General features: G+C 42.9%; 1 protein-coding gene across 1 annotated transcript in view; it reads right to left on the bottom strand.

Moving 5' to 3' along the window:
- LOC126152714 (mucin-19-like) overlaps window positions 1-22,039 on the bottom strand; it is a 401,377-nt gene that overhangs the window by 331,785 nt on the left and 47,553 nt on the right. The gene's annotated exons all lie outside the window — the stretch shown is intronic.

The following is a 22,039-nucleotide window of genomic DNA, read 5'->3' as shown; positions in this document are numbered from 1 at the left end:
TTGGGCGTGCGGTCTAACGCACGGTTTTCCGCACGGGAAGGAGTGCCGGTCCCCTGCACGAATCCGACCGGCGGATTACTGTCGAGGTCCGGTGAGCCCGACAGTCTGTGGATGATTTTTAGGCGGTTTTCCATCTGCCTCGGCGAATGCGGGCTGGTTCCCTTTATTCCGCCTAAGCTACACTATGTCAGCGATTGCTGCGCAAACAAGCTGTCCACGTACGCGTACACCAGCATTACTCTACCACGCAAACATAGGGGTTACACTCGTCTGGTGTGAGACGTTCCCTGGGGGTTCCACCGGGGGCCGAACCGCACAATAACCCTGGGTTCGGTGTGGGGTGGCGGAGGGGTGGACTGCGGTACTAGTCGTGGGGTTGCGGACCACTGCGGCTGCAGCGGGGACGGCGCCTCTCCGTCGTTTCTAGGTTCCCGGATAACATAACATAACACAACATAACATCGCTTTCCTAATAGCACGACATCGCCTGCAGCCCTTCTTCTGTCCATGTGACCATAGACGACTGGAAATCTGTCTCCCGGCGAAATGAGTACCGATTTCAGTTGTTAAAGGCTGACGATAGGATTCGAGTGTGACGAAGACCCCACGAAGCTAGGGACGCAAGTTGTCAACAAGACGCCGTGCAAGTTGATGGTCGCTCTATAATGGTGTGGGGACTGGGTCCTCCGGTACAACTGAACCGATCATTGACTGGAAATGGTTGTGTTCGGCTACTTGGAGACGATTTGCAATCACTCTCGAACAACGACAGAATTTTTGTGGATAACAATGTGCCACGTCAGCGAGACACAGCTGTTCGCGATCGGTTTGAAGAACATTCTGGACTTTTCGAACGAATGATTTGCCTCCCAGGTCGCCCGACATGAGTCCCAGCGAATATTTATGAGGCATAATCGAGAGATCAATTCGTGCACAAAATTTTGCACCGGCAACACTTTCGCGATGTTGGACAGCCTGAGAGGCACTGTGGATCAGTATTCCTGCGGGGGCCACCAACGACTTGTTGAGTCCAGGCACGTCGAGCTGCTGCACTAAGCCGAGCAGAAAGAGGTCCGACGCGATATTAGGAGGTATTCCTTGACTTTTGTCGCCAGCCCAGTGGCCATGCGGTTCTAGGCGCTACAGTCTGGAACCGCGCGACCGCTACGGTCGCAGGTTCGAATCCTGCCTCGGGCATGGATGTGCGTGATTCCTTAGGTTAGTTAGGTTTAAGTAGTTCTAAGTTCTAGTGGACTGATGACCAAAGAAGTTCAGTCCCATAGTGCTCAGAGCCATTTTTTTTTCTTTTTTCACCTGAGTGTATGTGCTGTGATACGCAACTACTCAGACGTCACAGCTTTAAAGTTTAGTCTTTGAAGAAAACAATCTCCAACGTCTACGGATTTGACAGGTAGCTATGTGATATCTGATAGGTTTTATGTATGTGCGGTATTTAATGCATAAAGAACAGCGATGAACTGCAAGCGAAGCACGGCACGTTTGCAAGATGCTTTGAGTGAGTTCTTCATGTGTCTCGAGACCATGTTCTTCCAAGATGACAGTTACCACAAGAAAATAAGATATACATACTCTGAAAATAAAATAGAATTATTTTTTACTTCTTCAGTAGCAAATGACACCTTCGCTAATATGTTTCTTTTTTGAACAAGACGGAGAAAGGGGGGAGGAGGGAGGGAGGGGAGGGATTAGGGAAATGCAGATGTGAATACTCGACCTTAGGCAACAGTCACACCTAAATGAATCTATCGTCCATTATACCAACTGAAGTGCTGAAAGCGTCTAATTTTACGTTGCATATGGCTGGATATGGGCCCCATGCTCGGATGTCGTCGATATCGTTCTAGCAACAGAATTAGAAACACCTACTTAGTAGCTAAGGCCCCTCTCGTTCTTATGGGTGCGCGCTGTACCGCTGAAGGTACGGGTTACCTGTGGGTTGCTGCAAGCTGACCAACTGATGCACACAATCGGAACCGTGACTATCGTTTTCCGGCCACAGACGATGGTACACATGAAAGGTCCCCTGTTTGTTCTCTTGTAAACATCTACCACTCAATAATACCTCCACCACCTGCTTATGTGTGGTTTCCGACATATTCATTCCTCCCATAGGGGTGTACCAACATATGCTGCCACTCACTATGCTTGGCAAGGGATTTCCACGCTTATACTGTCCACTGGCGGTGTTCACATTGATATAATTCTGTGAAATCTACTAAAAATAAAATAAAACTGTAAAGGATACTTGCTTCAGAAAACTAGGTGAAATTCTAAGGGAATATATTAAGCAATAGCCACACAGTTGTTGGACAAAACTTGTGTCTCCTTACGTGTGCGTATTCGGTGCTGATCAGGCCTGACTATGTATGGAAAAATTATCCGTAGGATATGGATAACTGTTAATTTTAGCTGCAACGAATTTTTGGATTCCCTTCGTAAGTCTGTGAACACTAGACAGGAGTAAGAGTACATGTTGAAAGAGGTTAATGATGCTGAAGGTGCGATGTTTCGACCATAGATCCAGACATTCGAAATTAGATGAAAAAATATTTACAAATTGTTTCAAAACTTTTTAACGTACTCCACTCAACAGGTCTACGGAGAAAGAAGGAAATTATTCCTTTTCATCAGCGAAGACTGTGTTTATATGTGAAAAATGATTTTACAGCTAGATACGCTGAATGTGAAACGGAACGTAGACCATTGTTTATACTCGTATGAATGCATGGTGTCTTTTCCTTCGGCCATGACAGACCCCACTCGTTGGTATAATGAATTCACCTCGATGGGCAATGAATCAACAAACTTCTGTGCGAATTCACATATAATTTCGGCCTCTAACGGAAATCTAAAATTGGCGAGCATGGAGAACATAGACGGGGGCTGCAGACACTCGTAGGTAGCGTTAGGTGGGAATGTTGGCCGATCATTAGTTTCTTCCCTTCCCTTCCATTTCTCTCCCCTCCATTTTACATAAACCGTTGTTACCAGCTTCTGCTGTGCCTCTTTAACTTAGGTGAAAGCTTCTCTGGGGAATTAAAAAACGTTACATTCTCATTATAAGAATGTTTCAATAATTGAAAGTATAGTTGAGGCAGTGTTACCTAATTAATTCAACACTTAAAGTACTATCATGATTCTAATTTGATATCTACGAGTACACAGCCAGCCGGGGTGGCCGAGTGGTTGTAGGCGGTACAGTCTGGAACCGCGCGACCGCTACAGTCGCAGGTTCGAATCCTGCCTCAGGTATGGCTGTTGTGTGATGTCCTTAGGTTAGTTAGGTTTAAGTAGTTCTAAGTTCCAGGGGACTGATGACCTCAGAAGTTAAGTCCCATAGTGCTCAGAGCCATTTGAAACGTTTTTTTTTTATATCTACACATTGCTAAATATCGTAAATATCGACAGAGCTTTTGAACAAGGGCTATACAAAAAGAGGCTATAGAAAAAGATCCTCACTTAATTTGTGAATTCTGCTGCACTCTTCATCACACTGTCCAGTTATCACACTCGTTCGTTAGTTTCCACCTACGGTTTATTTAAATAGCTTGATCTTTATCTATTGATAAATGATGTTTCATCAGAAGGCTATTCTGTGAAAGGAAATTGATATATTTTGAAAGCGAAAATAGATTTAAAATTCAGAAGAGGTAATGCAGGCAAGTGACGCTCTGCTCACCCGCTACGAACCGTTCAAGCCTACTGGAGACGGCTCTTGCTGCGACGTCAGAATGTTTCCCGCCACCAAAGCCCCTTAATTGGCGGCTGGCATTCTGTAATCCCGGCTGCAGCGGGCGCAGAGCTAGCGCTGACTCAGCCGATGGCAAATTAGGCGCCCACTGGCCTCTGTGGGCAACCGTCGACCCTCCAAGACTCCAGAACCGGTCGCATTACCCGGCGCAAGCGTGCACTGAAATTAACGCAGCCCTCTCGCGCCTCTGCTTCCTAGGCTAGTTAGCTCAAACATACTTTGCACGGAAACGGTGTGTGGCCTAAGTTGTTCTCAGAAGCAGATCTGTTTATCGGTCGGTCGCATCAAACGAGCGTTCTCAGTGGTTATAGTGACCGCCAGACTGGCGCTTTGCAGTTGATGCTGTGTTCCGATAATCTCTCTGTCATTTCATTATTGTAAATTCATCGTAATTATTCCAGTGCTAGAAATCCAATGAGGAGTATCCATTTTTATCAAACGATTATTCTATATACCACACGAAGCTCTGGTAAAACTGTGAACTAGAATGGTGGTAAAAGCAAGAATGAATTCCTGTGTATTCATCTGATTTACATTTTTCGTTATTTATCGAAATGACTGCAACTAATACCGAAACAGTTACTTAACTGAGGCTCTTAGACATCGATCCATCGGCTGCAGCCCTCACTAATAAGCTAATGAGATCATTAGGCTTGGGGCAGTTAAAAATAACTAATAACACTTCATCATGGGAATGTATTTCCATCTGTAACAAAATCTTTCAAGATGAAGCTGTTCCTAAAGTTAGACAAAGTGAAATGACTTTGCTCCTGTAATCGTAAGTATTACCTTATGCAAGTTAGGAAAACAATAAAACATATTTATCCGGATTGTTGGAGCACAAGACACATCATAGTCTTCCTAGGCAAACACTTCCATTCTTTGTTTGTAACGCTTTCAACAGAACTGCGAAATTTACATACAACAGTCCAATAACAATCAGCTACTTAGAAACGTTGTTGGTGTCCGCTATTGTCATCTTGCTACACGAACTTAGCTTGTCTTTTGTATTTGTTATTGCCCAATGTGTCGTATTTATGCTGATAGCCTGAAGATGCTATTCTGTCACAGATTTCAGTATTATCTCGTGAGAAGCTAGTTATCATCACAGACAGCTGTAGAGATTTCCTGCTTCTGTGTATTATTTTTGAGTTATATGGTTCATTTGATCTGCCAATAATTACAGGAAACAGAGTGTTACGACACAGTGAAAGGTGCATTGCTTCAACTGTGTTAGGTGACTCTGAAAGTGTGATCTTCTATACCAAATCGGGGGATTCGTGCCCACACAGTTCGTGTTCACGCTGACCTCTAACGAAACATTCATGAGATGTCAACATTTTAAACAGACACCATACAGTCTTGAATTGAAAGTTGCTGCTAAGTCAAAGTCTTTATTTCTTAGAAAACGCTTGGATTTTTCATATGGTCTCGACGAAATGTTATTTCACCAGTTATGATGAACTATAGTGTATTGAAGACGTTATTAAAACATCTAATGTCACTACTCCAGCAAGAGTGAATAAGAATGGCCAAGATGTTTTAAGTAACTCCTACGGAAAGTGCCGATTGGGATTAAATAAAATAAGCTCTTTCATAGATGTCTCGAGAGTAAAGTTTTTAATCTTACGGGCTGATGTTACATGTACAAGATTTTCTTCAGAGATAATTACGGCAAACATAATAAAAAACAGTCCAAGGGATAAAGAGCTGAAATGATTGTCACTGGTAGGAAACCTGATTATCTTTTGTGTATGAATATTAACATAACGAGAGATATTGGTTAATGGCCCTATTGTGTACCGTTGCGTAATCTAAGTCAACCACTGGAAATGAATAATTGGCAAATTGGGAGTGGAAGGGTAACTTGAACTTAAGCGATCCGCTAAACAGGCCAAACCGGCAAGTAAACTTAGACTCGAAAAGGAAAAGACGTGCACGGTTTGAAAATTATAATATCTGTGAACAGGGACCGCAGTAATAATCACTGACGTGCAAAATCTTCAGATAGAAGAAGAATATGTTTTTAGTTTGAGAAATAAAAGAGACATAGTGCACATATGCCAAGGTAAGTTACACACCGATTGAGTCAGACAGAGACAATCTTTCACTTGAGTGCAGTGGTCGCACTGAGCGAGAAACGTTTCCTCTACTGTAGCGGTGTAGTGCGGACCCCGTCCAGACGTTCGCCTCTGCGACGCTCGCTTGTAGAGGCCAGACCCCTGATGTCCGTTATATTAAAAGTGGCCGGTCCCGCGGCAGACCGACACGGAATTCCAATTTCGTGCAAGTGGTTATTAATGCATTATTTTTCCTCTTTTTTTTTCTCTCTCTCTCTGTCTCTGCGGAGCTCCCTTGCTGTGAAGGCCGCCCCTGCGACAGCGGCGGCGGCCGGCCCCGGCGCGGCGGTCCGAAGCCCGCACAAGGAAAAGACTTTATGTGTGCGGGCGGAGCACACCGGAAATATGCGGGATATTTTTCATTCTGAAGTTGGCAGATTGGAATTGCGAGGGGAGGTGGTGACCCGTGGCGGCCGTGTTTGCATAATTGCCTCGTTGTACTCTGTCAGGCGCAGAGGTGAGCGCGCGCCTCGGGCTGCGCAGCTCTGCGAGGCTCCGCTGTCGCCTGCAACTTGTGTACTTCTGGGAGAAAGCGGAATCCCCGAATAAAGGTTTACTCTCACCGTGGTGCCGTATGGAAGCAATCTCTCGTGCCTCCAAGGCGGGTAGGCTGGGCGCACTAAGACGCAGAAAAACGCGCTACGTATACGGTCACTATTTGTTCGTTACTTGTGGAGGTTCATTGAAAATATGCCCATTTAACGTGAATTCAAATTTTGTTGGGAGGCTGTGCCAATCTTCTTTAAATTGACAGACTATCTAATTATGTGTTGATTAACCATTTATCTTTTTTCATTTTTGAACTTTGTACATCGTCATTACATATGAAACACGTTTGTAGACGAAAACTGAAAACACATATTAGTTAGCATTGCACCATGTTTAGTTGTATCGGTCCTTATGTGAACTTGTGCTATGGAAGCACAAAATATTATATGTGGTCCCACTCCCTGCTGCTTGGCTGCTAGCTCACATTCTCTCGTTGCTGCAAGTCTCTGTGTGCAGGTACAACTACATCACTAATGCGTTAAAAACAAATTGACAGTGTGACAAAAAGAATAAACGATAGTCGCGATGATTTGCTAATATTGTACTTCGTATATTGAGATACTAACTCCCATTATGAGATAGCTCTGAACTTCATTTGGTTTACAGCTCCTGCATTAGCAATTATCTTAGTGGTGTCGTTGTGCTTATGGAGGGTGAACTTTTACTTATTGTTAGATAAACGCAGATGCATAATAATATTACTTCAGATTCCAACATTCATAGCATGATTTGTTGGTTTTGTTATATTAACCAACTTGGGGAATTGATTTATGTTACTTACATTTCATTTGTTAATTCAAATAATTCAGCCAAGTCTTGAAAACTACAGTCAGACAGACTAATTAAACTATTACACTTCAGTGTGGCGTTCGTAATAAAAATAAATATATAAATATAATTTAAAGAATTATGTGCTCGAGCTGCAGAAATGGTATCACGGAATATTATAATTACTTTTATACTTACAAAATTTTCTATTTTGAACCACAGATAAATGGATGCTAGTTGTATGTTACACAATTAATACCTTACTCGAAAGTACAGAAATAAAAGAGCAAGTGATTCCTAATTTCCACGATTACAAAATATTGATACGCCCATTTCATTAATAATAATGGCACAGCCACTTTTCTCAGTGTTATTCATTAATGACTGAGATAAACAGAAAATTTATAAGGAGATTTTGCTCTATTGCCTTACTGCTTTACTGCCTGGGTATCGACCAATCAATTGGTGAGGTCGGCCGAACCATGGGTTGGGCACTGTGTGAGTGACCAGCTAGCACCTCCAGGCGATGACTGCTATGCGCAGTGATGCCAACAGGTAACTTTAGTCACATGTAGTCACTTTTCTTTCCGTGCCTTTAGTTACATTTTATTTTTAGAAATCACTTTTAGTCACTTTTTCTGCATGCTAAAATTATTTGGATAGTATGCTAGCAGAGCAAGAGAGAGAAAGTGTATGTGTGTGTGTGTGTGTGTGTGTGTGTGTGTGTGTGTGTGTGTGAGAGAGAGAGAGAGAGAGAGAGAGAGTAAAAGAAACTGATCTGCAAGAAAAGTGGTGATGCAAATTTGGATTCGGTCAAGGAATCTACAGCATTTCCATGCCTTCGTCTATGTAACAGAACATCAGTAGAAAGTGTCAGTAATATTGTAAGCAACGCAAAAGACTTACTGCTGGATGTTCATTGTGATAAGCTAGTGGATGAATGGAAGAATCTCCAGTTGGGAACCAGTGTAAGTTCAAGTCAACACATACTCCAATTGACAGTTATTGGAACCAGTTCGTCATAAGAAATGTATGACAGAAGAACAAATATATCCTCAGACAAATAAAGTGGTGAAAGCAGCTCTAGCTCTGTCTCACTGAAATGCTTAGTTTGCAAGGTTTCTTTTCTCTCTCTGTCTCTGTCTCTCTCTCTCTCTCTCTCTCTCACTTTCTCTCTTTTCTTTTCTTTTTGCTTCATCAAGAAGATATCTCACAGAGACCAGGCATCACTCTCAGTGTAATTATGACAGTAGAAGGTACAATGAAATTATATGACGACAAAGCAAAATATGTACTTAAGACAAATGCGCTTGTTTCTTTGGTACAGTGTGCATAGAAAAGAAAAATCAGAACTACCTATAAGAAGAAAGGGAAAGGGAAAAACAAAAACGTGAAGAAGAAAAAGGAGCAGCTCGGGAATAAGAAAGTCAACAAAACTTGCAGAGGAGAAGGAGAGTTCATCAAGTGAAGAAATAAACCAAAACAAACACCATCCGAACAGGTGTTGAAGGGCCAAAGGTACCGACCGGTGCCGTGTCATCCTAACCCCTTAGTCCTCACCGGATTCTGACACGGAGGGGCATGTGGTCAGCACACCTCTCTCCTGGCTGTTGTCAGTTTTCGTGACCGGTGTCACTATGCCTCAGTCAGGTGGTTCCTCAACTGGCCTCACAAGGGCTGAGTGCAACCCGCTTGCCAACAACACTCGGTGGACCCGGACGGTGACCCATCTAAGTGCTGCCAAGCCCGACAGGAAAAACTTATGGCAGCTGATAAGCTGACCTCTGAAGCTAATGAAAGACTTTCAAGAAGAAAGACTCTCCGAGGTCATGTTAACAGGCGCTCTTCAGGTCCAGAAATAAGTTTAGAATGAGAAAAAAGGTGCAGATACTCTCCAGTCTACAGCTCATAGAATAAAAAATGCTTTAGTAACATTATTTATCGAAAAATAAAAGAATTAAAAATGTTATTTACTCCAATGTAATTTTCTATGCAACTGGAGTATTATTTTTATTTTATGTTCAATAAATGATTTATGATTTAAAATGTTTATTAATAATGATAGAAAGTTTGTAATAATGATAGAAAGTTTGTAATCCGTACACAGCGTATGTAATTATAAGAAAAACGTAGCCATACCACATCCAATCTCATGCATTTATTATCAGTATCCGTGCAGTATTCCCCTTACGCAGTAAGAAACGGGTAAAATAAGTTCGAACAAACTTTATTTGATTGACATTACAATAAATGTTAAACAATTGATTTCTTCTTATTTTAAACGATTCATTATGATCTTAACCGGGCTTTTTGGCAGGGTATATTTTTCCTTCAAATCAGTTGTGTTATTTTTGAAATGCATATCGTCAACTCTTAAATCAAGCTAGTCACCTATTTGCTAAATTTTATCACTTTTATCAACTATTCCACATCCAAAACGATTGGCAGCCATGTTATGTGTGTGACTACGGCCAGTCTGGACTTGATCAGGCTTCTATCAGTAACGACCCTGACTTGCAGTCATTACTTATGACCAAAAGGTATGAGCGAATCACTCATAGAAGTCAGAGTATCCCACGTCAGGGGTGGCACCAGCATGTCCCACAAAAAGGATATACAGGGTGAGTCACCTAACATTACCGCTGGATATATTTCGTAAACCACATCAAATACTGACGAATCGATTCCACAGACCGAACGTGAGGAGAGTGGCTAGTGTAATTGGTTAATACAAACCATACAAAAATGCACGGAAGTATGTTTTTTAACACAAACCTACGTTTTTTAAAATGGAACCACGTTAGTTTTGTTAGCACATCAGAACATATAAACAAATACGCAATCAGTGCTGTTTGTTGCATTGTAACATGTTAATTACATCCGGAGATATTGTAACCTAAAGTTGACGCTTGAGCACCACTCCTCCGCTGTTCCCGGGTTCGATTCCCAGCGGGGTCAGGGATTTTCACCTGCCTCGAGATGACTGGGTGTTTGTGTTGTCCTCATCATTTCATCATCATCCAGGCCAGTGGCGAAATTGGACTGAGCAAAGATTGGGTACTTGTACGGGCGCTGATAACCACGCAGTTGAGCGCCCCACAAACCAAACATCATCATCATCATCCTCCGCTGTTCGATCGTGTGTATCGGAGAGCACCGAATTACGTAGGGATCCAAAGGGAACGGTGATGGACCTTAGGTACAGAAGAGACTGGAACAGCACATTACGTCCACATGCTAACACCTTTTTATTGGTCTTTTTGACTGACGGACATGTACATTACCATGAGGGGTGAGGTACACGTACACACGTGGTTTCCGTTTTCAATTACGGAGTGGAATAGAGTGTGTCCCGACATGTCAGGCCAATAGATGTTCCATGTGGTGGCCATCATTTGCTGCACATAATTGCAATCTCTGGCGTAATGAATGCCGTACACGCCGCAGTACATCTGGTGTAATGTCGCCGCAGGCTACCACAATACGTTGTTTCATATCCTCTGGGGTTGTAGGCACATCACGGTACACATTCTCCTTTAACGTACCCCACAGAAATAAGTCCAGAGGTGCAAGATCAGGAGAACGGGCTGGCCAATTTATGCGTCCTCCACGTCCTATAAAACGCCCGTCGAACATCCTGTCAAGGGTCAGCCTAGTGTTAATTGCGGAATGTGCAGGTGCACCATCATGCTGATACCACATACGTCGACTCGTTTCCAGTGGAACATTTTCGAGCAACGTTGGCAGATCATTCTGTAGAAACGCGATGTATGTTGCAGCTGTTTGGGCCCCTGCAATGAAGTGAGGACCAATGAGGTGGTCGCCAATGATTCCGCACCATACATTTACAGTCCACGGTCGCTGTCGCTCTACCTGTCTGAGCCAGCGAGGATTGTCCACGGACCAGTAATGCATGTTCCGTAGATTCACTGCCCCGTGGTTTGTGAAACCCGCTTCATCGGTAAACAGGTAGGACTGCAACGCATTCTCTTTTAATGCCCATTGACAGAATTTCACTCGATGATTAAAGTCATCACCATGTAATTGCTGATGTAGCGACACATGAAACGGGTGAAAGCGGTGATGATGCAGTATGCGCATGACACTACTTTGACTCAGTCCACCGGCTCTCGCAATGTCCCGTGTACTCATGTGTGGGTTCATGGCAACAGCAGCTAACACACCAACTGCACCCGCTTCTCTTGTGGAGGTCCTGTTACGGACCCGTTTGCTTGCTACGACCATACCTGTTCCATACAGTTGTCGGTAGATGTTTTGCAATGTGCGGCACGTTGGATGCTCTCTGTCCGGGTACCGTTCTGCATACACCCTGCAGGTTTCAGCTGCATTTCGTCGACACTCGCCTCAGATGAGTATCATCTCCGCCTTTTCAGAGTTCGAATACACCATGGTCACAGTTCCTACAACACTACACTACCACAGACGTCTGGTAACACGGTGTACTACAATTGGTCTGCGTGCGGAGACGAATGCAGAATAACAATAGCAGCAAGCGCTACATGCGGACACTGCGACAGCTAGACCAAACCACAACAGTGCACTACAGCCACACTCGTAAACACGGTCGTCATCGTCAACATGTCCCTGCAGATGCTGCTCGCCGACCGTGGCCCGTGTTTTTTACAACACGCAACTGAACGTTGGAGGTTTCAGGCGTCAACTTTAGGTTACAATATCTCCGGATGTAATTAACATTTCACAATGGAACAAACGGCACTGATTACGTATTTGTTTATATGTTCAAATGTGCTAACAAAACTGACGTGGTTCCATTTAAAAAAAAGTAGGTTTGTGTTAAAAAACATACTTCCGTGCCTTTTTGTATGTTTTGTATTAAACAATTACACTAGCCCCTCTCCTCACGTTTGGTCTGTGGAATCGGTTCGTCAGTATTTGATGTCGTTTACGAAATGTATCCAGCGGTAACGTTAGGTGACTCACCCCGTATATGGATGCCTCTGTTTTCTTCCTGGAATCTGCAAAATTCACCCTGGAGGGATCTTTCTTTTGATTGGCCAGCTCAGGGTTTTGTGCTTACAGTAGAATTATTTATTGAGGTGCATCCCACACTGAACACATTCGCAAAACCGTGTCCCGTATAGGCGTTATGTTTTATACTCTCTGGCCAGAGCTCTAGATTGCCCATTGTGCACTGCTGTCCACGTGCAGGTTGTGAAAACAGCATCTTATTTCCCGCAACTTGATCACGAACTCTGCTAGTTTACCGTATTTTCGTAACGCATATTTAAAATTCTTTATTTTGGCAATATGGTACAGACTCATAGGAACATTTTACAAGTTATTAATCTGCACTCAGTAGACCATATCCTTTCTATGACCAGGTAAAGTTACTACTATTATACGTTCATAGTTAGTGTGATAACGAAAATTTCACATTAGTCGGCTACTTCTAGCAACAGCAGCGCTGCCCATCAAGTTGGCTGATACTTTTAAAAATATCAGTAATCCGATATATCGATAGTTTAAAATTATCATTACCGGTCCTCGACATATGGAAAAATATCGATGCACGATGTATCGACGCAGAAAATATCGACGTACCGGCCTATAAAAACATCGGTTGCCCATTCTAAATAGACTGCCAATTTTAGAGCTGCATATTCAAGTACTTGATTTATTATTATTGAGCAGCATTTGACCTCATACGTCTCCGCCCATAGCAAAGGCGAACTTTGTCATTTAGATTTTTGCTCATAATTTTCTGCAACAGTTTTTGAAGAGTGCCGATGTGAAGGTATAACACACTAGATGCGTTAAAAATTGTTTTCACCGCAACTGGTGTACTATTTCTTCACATCAAGAATCCTGTTATTCCATTTACGCTTCTACTTTGTGCCAACTATACTTGCTACACACATTCAAACAGTAAGACTGAACGTGATGAAAGCTCAAAAAGTAGTAAAAATCCTTCACACAGTGAAAGTAAAGTTATGTTCTACTACAATTTCAAAAGAACAATTTCAAATCTTTATCGAAAATTGCGAAAAAATAATATGAAATTAAAATATTGCCATTCCTGTATCGATATATTGGCGAAAAACAAGTAGCCAAACGTATCGATACATTTCTGGAATAATATCGATATATTTATATTATATAAACAGCCGTATTGGTACAGCTGGCCAACCGTCACAGAATTAACCACCGTAACATACACTGTGCAAGAAAATTAAAGCGCTGCCTTTTCAAAGCTTGTCAGTTTCTTCCGTAGGACCCAGAAGTTCGAAGTTTGCCTATAACCTTTCTAATGGTGCAAAGTCGTGGCTCCCTGCCACGTCACTCTCGGGCTCAGGGACGCTTCAAACATCAAGATATTAGTACATACATACATACCAAAAAACAGTTCAGAAGTTGATGGATTAACGTCACATTGGTACTACATTTCACCACAATTCTGCTCAACTCCACCGTGGGCATGGCACACCATGGAAAGGTCGTCACATTTCCAATGAACCACGTATCATCCCCGCTCTTGACGCTTCTGCGGCGGAGAAACACACGCCATGCGTTGAAATCACGCGGTTTTCTTAAGTGTGGCCATGGAAAACATTGAGTACACACCGTTGATCTGAATAAACACCAAAAGATCCCAGAAGTTCTCATAAAGGATGTGATAAAGTCACCCCTTGCCTTGAAGCGTTCAGTTTGAGACATTTTTCCATGAAAAATGTCAGTTTGCCGTGCAGTGTGCAACAAGGCGACGTTCTTGACAACCTGTGACATTACTGGCGTCTTCCCCTCCAGCCCCCCTTCCAACGACCGATGTAACCATTCACTAAGGGGATACCAGGCTGCAATCCTACTTAACGTTTTCTCGAGGGTGGAACGATTAGGGATCGTTCCAAACCATTCGATTAAATTTGAACTTGCTCTGAAGCAGAAAAGATCGACCATGAAATCCAAGTTTTCTCACCTCCCGCCTGTCACAGTATTTGCAGTGGATCCTGATGTAGGTTGGAATACCTCTGTGATGGTCTGGATAGATGTCCGCCTATTACACATTACGACCCTCTTCAACTGTCGGCGGTCTCTGTCAGTCAACAGACGAGGTCGACCTGTACGCTTTTGTGCTGTACGTGTCCCTTCACGTCTCCACTTCACTATCACATCGAAAGCAGTGGACATAGGGATGTTTTGGAGTGTGGAAATCTCGCGTACAGACGTATGACACAAGTGACAGCCAATCACCTGACCACGTTCGAAGTCCGTTGAGTTCCGCGGAGCGCTCCATTCTGCTCTTTCACGATGTCTAATGACTACTGATGTCACTGATATGGAGTACCTGGCAGCAGAATGCACCTAATATGAAAAAAGTCTGTTTTTTGTGGGTGTCCGGATACTTTTGAACGCATAGTGTATTTACGTAGTTACGATAAGCCCTTTAAACTTCGAATTTACTTAATAAATGTCGCAGTTCCACCCCCAAGACCTGCTGATAACTACTTATTTTTTACAAGCGGCTTCAGTCAACTGCAATGTGCACACCTGCATGTTACTTTACGTTTAAATATGGGAAAGACAATCAGGCAATCCTATTCCATGCAGGAGTCTGTTAATTGGTAGAGTGCTTTTTAGTGCTCGAACTGTTTATATGAAACAAAATAATTCGGATCTGTTATTTTGTAAAATATTCAGTCGTTTCATATTAGTAGCACACTGCACACAACTGTAGTTTCAAGCAGCGAGTGTTAGATGTTGTTTTGAGCTATCACATAGTGTAATAATTTCCTGTTGCATTAATAACATATTAATTATGTTACTATATTCCTACATATTGTCAGTCTACATTTTATACGTTCACAAAGATTAATATTTACCTTACGGAATTGAATCCTAACTGTTAATGTAGATACATAACATATTAAGCCAGTGACGTTCCTACATACAAAAGTACCTTCTCGTACTCCAGTTGCATTAAAACTGAAATTTATTGGTCCCCTTGAAGACCACTGTAAAACAAAAGCAATGCGGGTATAAAAGACGAGGATTAGTTTCTTTCACATAGACGCAAATGGATAAATACAAATCGCTACTTTTTTATACTTAATTGCTGTAAGCACTAATTTTGTTTTCATACCCATTATACTCTATTGCGTGTAAAGCATAGATCGTTAAGTTTATACCAAGTATGCTCACAGTTACGTATGTCATATGTATAATCTTCTATTAGTCACTGAAATCGCAGTGAAAATTTCGGAACTTCTGGATCTGTAAACAGAAGTCAACGGTTTAGTCGCCGCTATGTAGAGTGCTTTCACATCAAATGTTGCAACCAGATTGTGTATCTAGAACAAATATTAACAGTGTTTGGTATATTTTGTTATTTGACAGTGAAACGAATTTTACTAGCTGAAAACGGGTAACATATTTTGTTGCGTTAAGAACACTGTCAGTCCCATTACTTTACGTGCAGGACTCTTAATTTTAGAGAATTGGTGTGGATGTAATGCTATTTGACGCCATACGTTTAATAATGACACGTGATAAAAGCTTCTTGATGTAGATATACCGTATTACTAAAAATCTTGCTGCAAAGTGACGCGTCTGGAAATCGCCTAGATGTGACGTGATTTGCAGTTATAGAATCGCAGTTCGAGTGTTATGTTACGATCACACAACACATCATTCTTTCTGGATTTAGTGTCATTGCAGGCATTCAATATTCACTTGGTTTGCGGTTTAAACTGATATTTACTGAAATCGTCCTAACACCCTCAATTAGGAAACTTGGATAAGAATGGCGGAAACTGGTATATCATGTGATAACACTACTTTTTTTGCCTTATTGTCAGCACAGAAAGCGACAGCAAAAGTAGCGGACAGTTACGAAACGACAAGCAGGGGCGCAGGGCGTTCTTCTGAGATATTTTAACTAAAGTTCAGTCTTGATCACAACACTTACGTCTCAATAACATAGGTGACCGGTTTCGGTTATATTTATATAACCATCTTCAGACCCATGGCTTCCTTGGAGTTTCTCTGCCTCGTGATGACTGGGCGTTGTGTGATGTCCTTAGGTTAGTTAGGTTTACGTAGTTCTAAAAATGGTTCAAATGGCTCTGAGGACTATGGGACTTAACATCTTAGGTCATCAGTCCCCTAGAACTTAGAATTACTTAAACCTAACGAACCTAAGGACATCACACACATCCATGCCCGAGGCAGGATTCGAACCTGCGACCGTAGCTGTCCCGCGGTTCCGGACTGAAGCGCCTAGAACCGCACGGCCACCGCGGCCGGCTTACGTAGTTCTAAGTTCTAGGGGACTGATGACCATAGATGTTAAGTCCCATAGTGCTCAGAGACATTTGAACCATTAGAACCTTGGAGGATGGTAGGAGGAGCTCTCCTCAGCTGCTACGAAGTCATCTGATCAGTTGACTTCGTAGCAGCTGAAGAGAGCTCCTCCTACCATCCTTCAAGGAAGCCATGAGTCTGAAGATGGTTATATAAATATAACCGAAACCGGTCACCTATGTTATTGAGACGTAAGTGTTGTGACCAAGACTGAACTTTAGTTAAAATATAATACTCTATTGATCACTGTTTCCAAAAATGTTTACCGAAATTGTTCTGAGAGTTTCCTTGGCAGCGCGTGTGCCGGCGGCGGCGCCGCTGCTCCGCTGAAACGCCCGGCTAATTCTGCCCACTGGCGGCGTGTTTCCTTTCTAATCTGCGCCCCACGCCGCCGCATCGATCCCAGCCTGGGCCCCGGGACACAAATTAAAACTTTAATTCACGTCTGAGATGACGCTGCGGGGTTGCGTCAAGCCCACCTGCGTTGCCCGCCATCGCTGCCACGGCCGCCGTGTGGCATATCGCCCCACGCCGCGCCAAACCGCCCTGAGATCGCCCGATCGCGCTCTCCCACTCATCTCCTGGAGTGTTTCCAAAAATTTACCTCTACCTCGTGCGTCCCCCCTCCCCCCCTTCCACTCCCACCTCCGCCAATTACAAATCTCCGCTCCCTTATTACTGCTCTACAGGGGAAATGATATATTTCCGCTCAGGCGTAGGTATTTCCGTCGCTTTCTGTTACAAGGGAGGGCGAAATAAGGCATACCGCAAACCTGCAGCACTTTGCTTGGCAAACAACAAGCCACTTCGTTTAATTGTTCGTATTCCTCGCCCATTAAAATGTTTTCTCTTCAGAAGTAGAAGTTTGCTCCGTTCCTGCAATTATTGTTGTGAACGGTCCTCACGTTGATCACCCGCACTTAGGAACACCATTTTCAAAAAATGGCTCTGAGCACTATGGGACTTAACATCTGATGTCATCAGACCCCTAGAACTTAGAACTACTTGAACTTAACTAACCTAAGGACATCACACACATCCATGCCAGAGGCAGGATTCGAACCTGCGACCGTAACGTTCGCGCGGTTCCAGACTTAAGTGCTAGAACCGCTCCGCCACCGCGGGCGGCACATCATTTTCAGTTACAGAGCAGAAGAAGATTTTATAGATAGAGCTCTATATACATCATAATTTGGAATAGCGATGTCGGTGGTATGTAAACGATAGTAGAGTATCACTGGACCAAAAGTTGCTGAACTTAGGAAATGGTTCAAATGGCTCTGAGCACTATGGGACTTAACATCTGAGGTCATCAGAACTACTGAAACCTAACTAACCTAAGGACATGACACACATCCATGCCCGAGGCAGGATTCGAACCTGCGACCGTAACAGTCGCACGGTTCCAGACTGAAGCGCTTAGAACCGCTCGGCCACACTGGCCGGCGTTGCTGAACTCAGCATCAACATTCCTGGGATTGCTGATATCATTATCTGTTTTCCTGGAATCGCTGTCGCCAGCATCCAGTGCTGAGGCAATCACATTATTCCCAGAACTCCCCTCCCCCTCATGCCTGCGGGCACTGGCGTTATGCATTTTGCGAAAACACAGAGTGGCCAATGACATGTATTCTCAGCAATTTTAATTTTATAGTTCACTTGTGTGAGTGCTGTCATTTATTATCTGCATGTACGTCCAATATGAAGCACCGACAGCAGCAGCGATCAGTTTGGAAGAAGAAGGCTAGCAGTAAGTATTAGTCAAATCTTTTTGCTGTAACAGTATGATTATTTTTTATACACGTGTCACAGCACTTCAACATGGCACTAACGTTACACTACTTCCATGTGTGTGTATTTTAAAGAGTCTCTGATCTTTTTTAACAAATTAATAACATTTATACTTAGGTTTATTGTTGTTGTTGTTATTATAGACGAGGACACGCGGAAGCTGTTGGCTGAACCACAGCAGTAGCAGTAGTTGCTGTCCACAGGATGTCTTCCCGACCTGGTGTCATTCGACTATGTTGCAGTAGAGCCACACCGGCAGCTACTGCAGGCTGAGACTCAACTAAGTGCTAGCAGAATAGTGCTATTCACCAATAAGTACTATTTTGACTGCAAATGTCTCTAAGTGTGCGAACGTAGGCCTAGCATCTCACAGTGACTTTGATGTTTTGATTGACAGAGTGTGTGTTGGTGACATAGTGCAGTATTCATGGTACGAACTGGACTATCTGTGTAGTATATGTATAAAAGAATTATTTGGACAAAACTTTATAACTGAATGATTATGTGTGAAAAACATTTCTACAAAAAATTGTTCTTATTTGCCTCCACCCTACAATAATTTTCACATGCTTAGGTAGTTGTTATAACAAACTATTTTTTTTACTGTAGTTGATGTTCCCAACGACATTGTAGTGATATTTATGTTCAGGTTGCTATGCAGTTCATTACTGGCTATTTTAGACGACATCCTACAGCTGAACAAATATCCTGGACTTTGCTGCACAGTGAATGGTCAAGAGCATTTACATATTATAATAAAGACTTAATTACATTTTTCCCCAGTCCAGCATATGCCTCTACCTGATAAAGGCATTGGTTTACACAAAAAAATACCTAGTCAATAATTTTGGCTACTGGAGTAATAGAGTAATAGATCCATAATCCCGGTTAATGTATTATGTATAAGAAAAATAGCTAAAATTATTGATTAAGTACTTTTTTGTGTAAACCATGCCTATGTCGCTATGCAGGTGATACGTTAAAGCAGCAGGAGAAACACATTTTTCGTCAAAATACCATCATGACTCTTTTGCTCTTGTTAGCAAAGAGAACCGCTGGGAAGTTAGCGCTTTTCCCAGCCGCAATAGCTGTAAACAGCCATACATTAGAGTACTGGCAGAAAAATGTTGGAATTGAGACCGTTTAATGGATTAAGGGACGTACGATTGCGGCGTAACAACCTTTTTTTGCAGAGTTTAAAAGCGATGGGATAATAATTTTCACGGTAATTCGGGAGGTATCCTGTGCAGTCTGTTGTCTTATTCTAGTGGGGAATTTCTCAGCTTCTTCAATATGCGTCAGATTTTCCCGATACTGCGCCAGTGTACGGTATAAAGGCAGTGGCTGCCTCTTTCTCCGAGGCTTCTTCTGTCTCCACAAATTGTACTGTCGTGGTAGGGAGGAGAGCGCGCCTAATATGCCCTTCTGGGTATCCGTTTTTTCGGAATACAGTTCTGAGATGTTCCAGCCCCCGGGGCAGATTCCCTACGTCTGAAATGGTGCGCGCCCTGTGTACTAGTGGTTTTAGTACCCCATTCCTCTGTTGTGGGTGGTGGCAGCTGTCTGCAGGAAAATATAGGTCAGAGTACGTTTTCTTCCCATGTGCCTTTCATATGGTCAGATGGCGAACGTGTCATCCACATAAGGGAAAAGAACACGTGCGTTTCGATTGGGACGACAACACGGCTTCCTCCTCGAAGTACTCCATATACAAATTCGTGACGACAGGCGAGAGTGGTCTGTCCATTGCGATTCCTTGGGCCGCGAGCCCTCATGAGCTCGGTTCGTCAGCACACCTGACGATGGCGACGTGCCTGATCTCCGAAATATTATGCTCGTTGGACACTGTGATCCAGCAGTACACCTGTGGACTGTTCGATCAACAAATACGCCGGGAGAAACAGTACAATCACATATCCTATAATAGTCAATTCCTTTTTAACAATCACCGACTTGGTGGAAATGTATGCGAGTATGAGAACTGCAGAAACGCGACTTCAGTGGAATATTTTAATGTAGATGGAAGCAGAGGATACTGCAAGACGTTTTTCCTCTATACCTCTACCCTAATCCTCTAACCACAGAATACAGGTGCGGAATGGAGAGGAAATTGCCAAAGAGCAGTGGGACAACAGCGAATGACTGATAAATAATTCAGATATTGTTTTGAGTACAGGGTACGTTGTGACATTTTAATTAACTTTCACTCGAGTGCTGTTCTGGATGAAGACCTACACTTAACGTCAGTCAGCCAATTATTTATATTGCATGCAAATTTTTCCGCATTTACATGGTAGGCAATACACAGATGCACACACATCTGCATAAAGTACTAATTATTATTATTATTTTGGCTGGTACGACTACGTTTTGGCGTATCCTACCAATTTTTCATCAAGTTCTATAATTTACAGGCCGTATGTACGACATATACTATACACAATGCCGACGTAACGCTGGTGTGACGCCGACATGATGCCGATGTGAGGGCTGCATGACACTAGTCTGAGCTGGCTTGACGGCGGCGAGACGCCGGTATGACGCCATCGTGACGCCATGCGTATGTCGTATGCCCCGGTGTGACAGTATCGCGATGCCGACGTGATGCCGTCGTCACGCCACGCATAAGACGTATAAGCAGGTGTGACGCCATGAGATCGCTCAGATACTTTTAGACCAAAAAGATTGTGTTTTTATAAACAATGCCCCAGCACTGAGCTAGATTGGAGAGAATATAGCACGATATGAGTGGGAGCCCCTTCATCATAATTATTCATAAAAGACCCTGATTTTACAGACCGTGCCATGACGCCATTCTTTTTTTGTACTGTGGAAGTATTTTACGACGGTAACGACTAATAACTACGAGTGCGTGTTTAAGCACAAAAAAGGAAATATAAATGTTTTGGTTTATTTACATAGGCCTATATACATTTATTTACAGTCGTTACTTTGTGGCACATTATTTCACGAAAAGCTGTCTTCTATAAACCTTAAATTCAGCCTGTATTGAACTGAGTCCAGCAGGCTCTAACGTTTACATTGGAATACTGTAATGGAACTCAGCCTCTAAGAACTTTATAGGCTCAACACTTACACACTTTGGTACAGGGGGGATAGAAGCATGATGCATTGCTCCACTTGGTCCATATTTATGCTGTTGTTGTGCAAGTACTCAACAAATTCATAGTATGCCCCTCTTACATACTGACATCAGTGGCACAACCTATCTGTTGCACGATTTAGGTCTTTAAGTTTATCAAGATTTGAATGTTTTAAATAGATGTTCGTGTCCCATGAAGTTAATCCCAGCATTGCCTCACCATAAATTTCTGCTATATAGACCTCATGATCAGGCATGTGAATGTCACTTGGACTGTGAGATATGTCATACTCGTCTGTCAAATTCCTTCCTGTATATTCCATCAGGCCACAAATATAGTTCTACTTGTACCAGCACGAATCTGTAGTGCATTTTCCACGTCTATTACCATGTCAAAGTCACAGTCTGATGATAGACCACATTCACGCGCTAAGATCCACTTGCAGGCACGTTATAAGTATTGGCGAAAAGCAATACTCTTGTGGAGCTACCCTGCAGCTCGAGTTCCAGCTGTGGCTGTGTGATTGAACGGTTCGTATGACACCAGGTTTGAAAGACTGGGAAGAAGACATAATGTGGACGGGGTGACTGCTGCTG

Source organism: Schistocerca cancellata, chromosome 1 (genome assembly GCF_023864275.1).
Source record: "Schistocerca cancellata isolate TAMUIC-IGC-003103 chromosome 1, iqSchCanc2.1, whole genome shotgun sequence".
NCBI lineage: Eukaryota > Metazoa > Arthropoda > Insecta > Orthoptera > Acrididae > Schistocerca > Schistocerca cancellata.
This window is presented reverse-complemented; position numbering and strand designations above follow the sequence as displayed.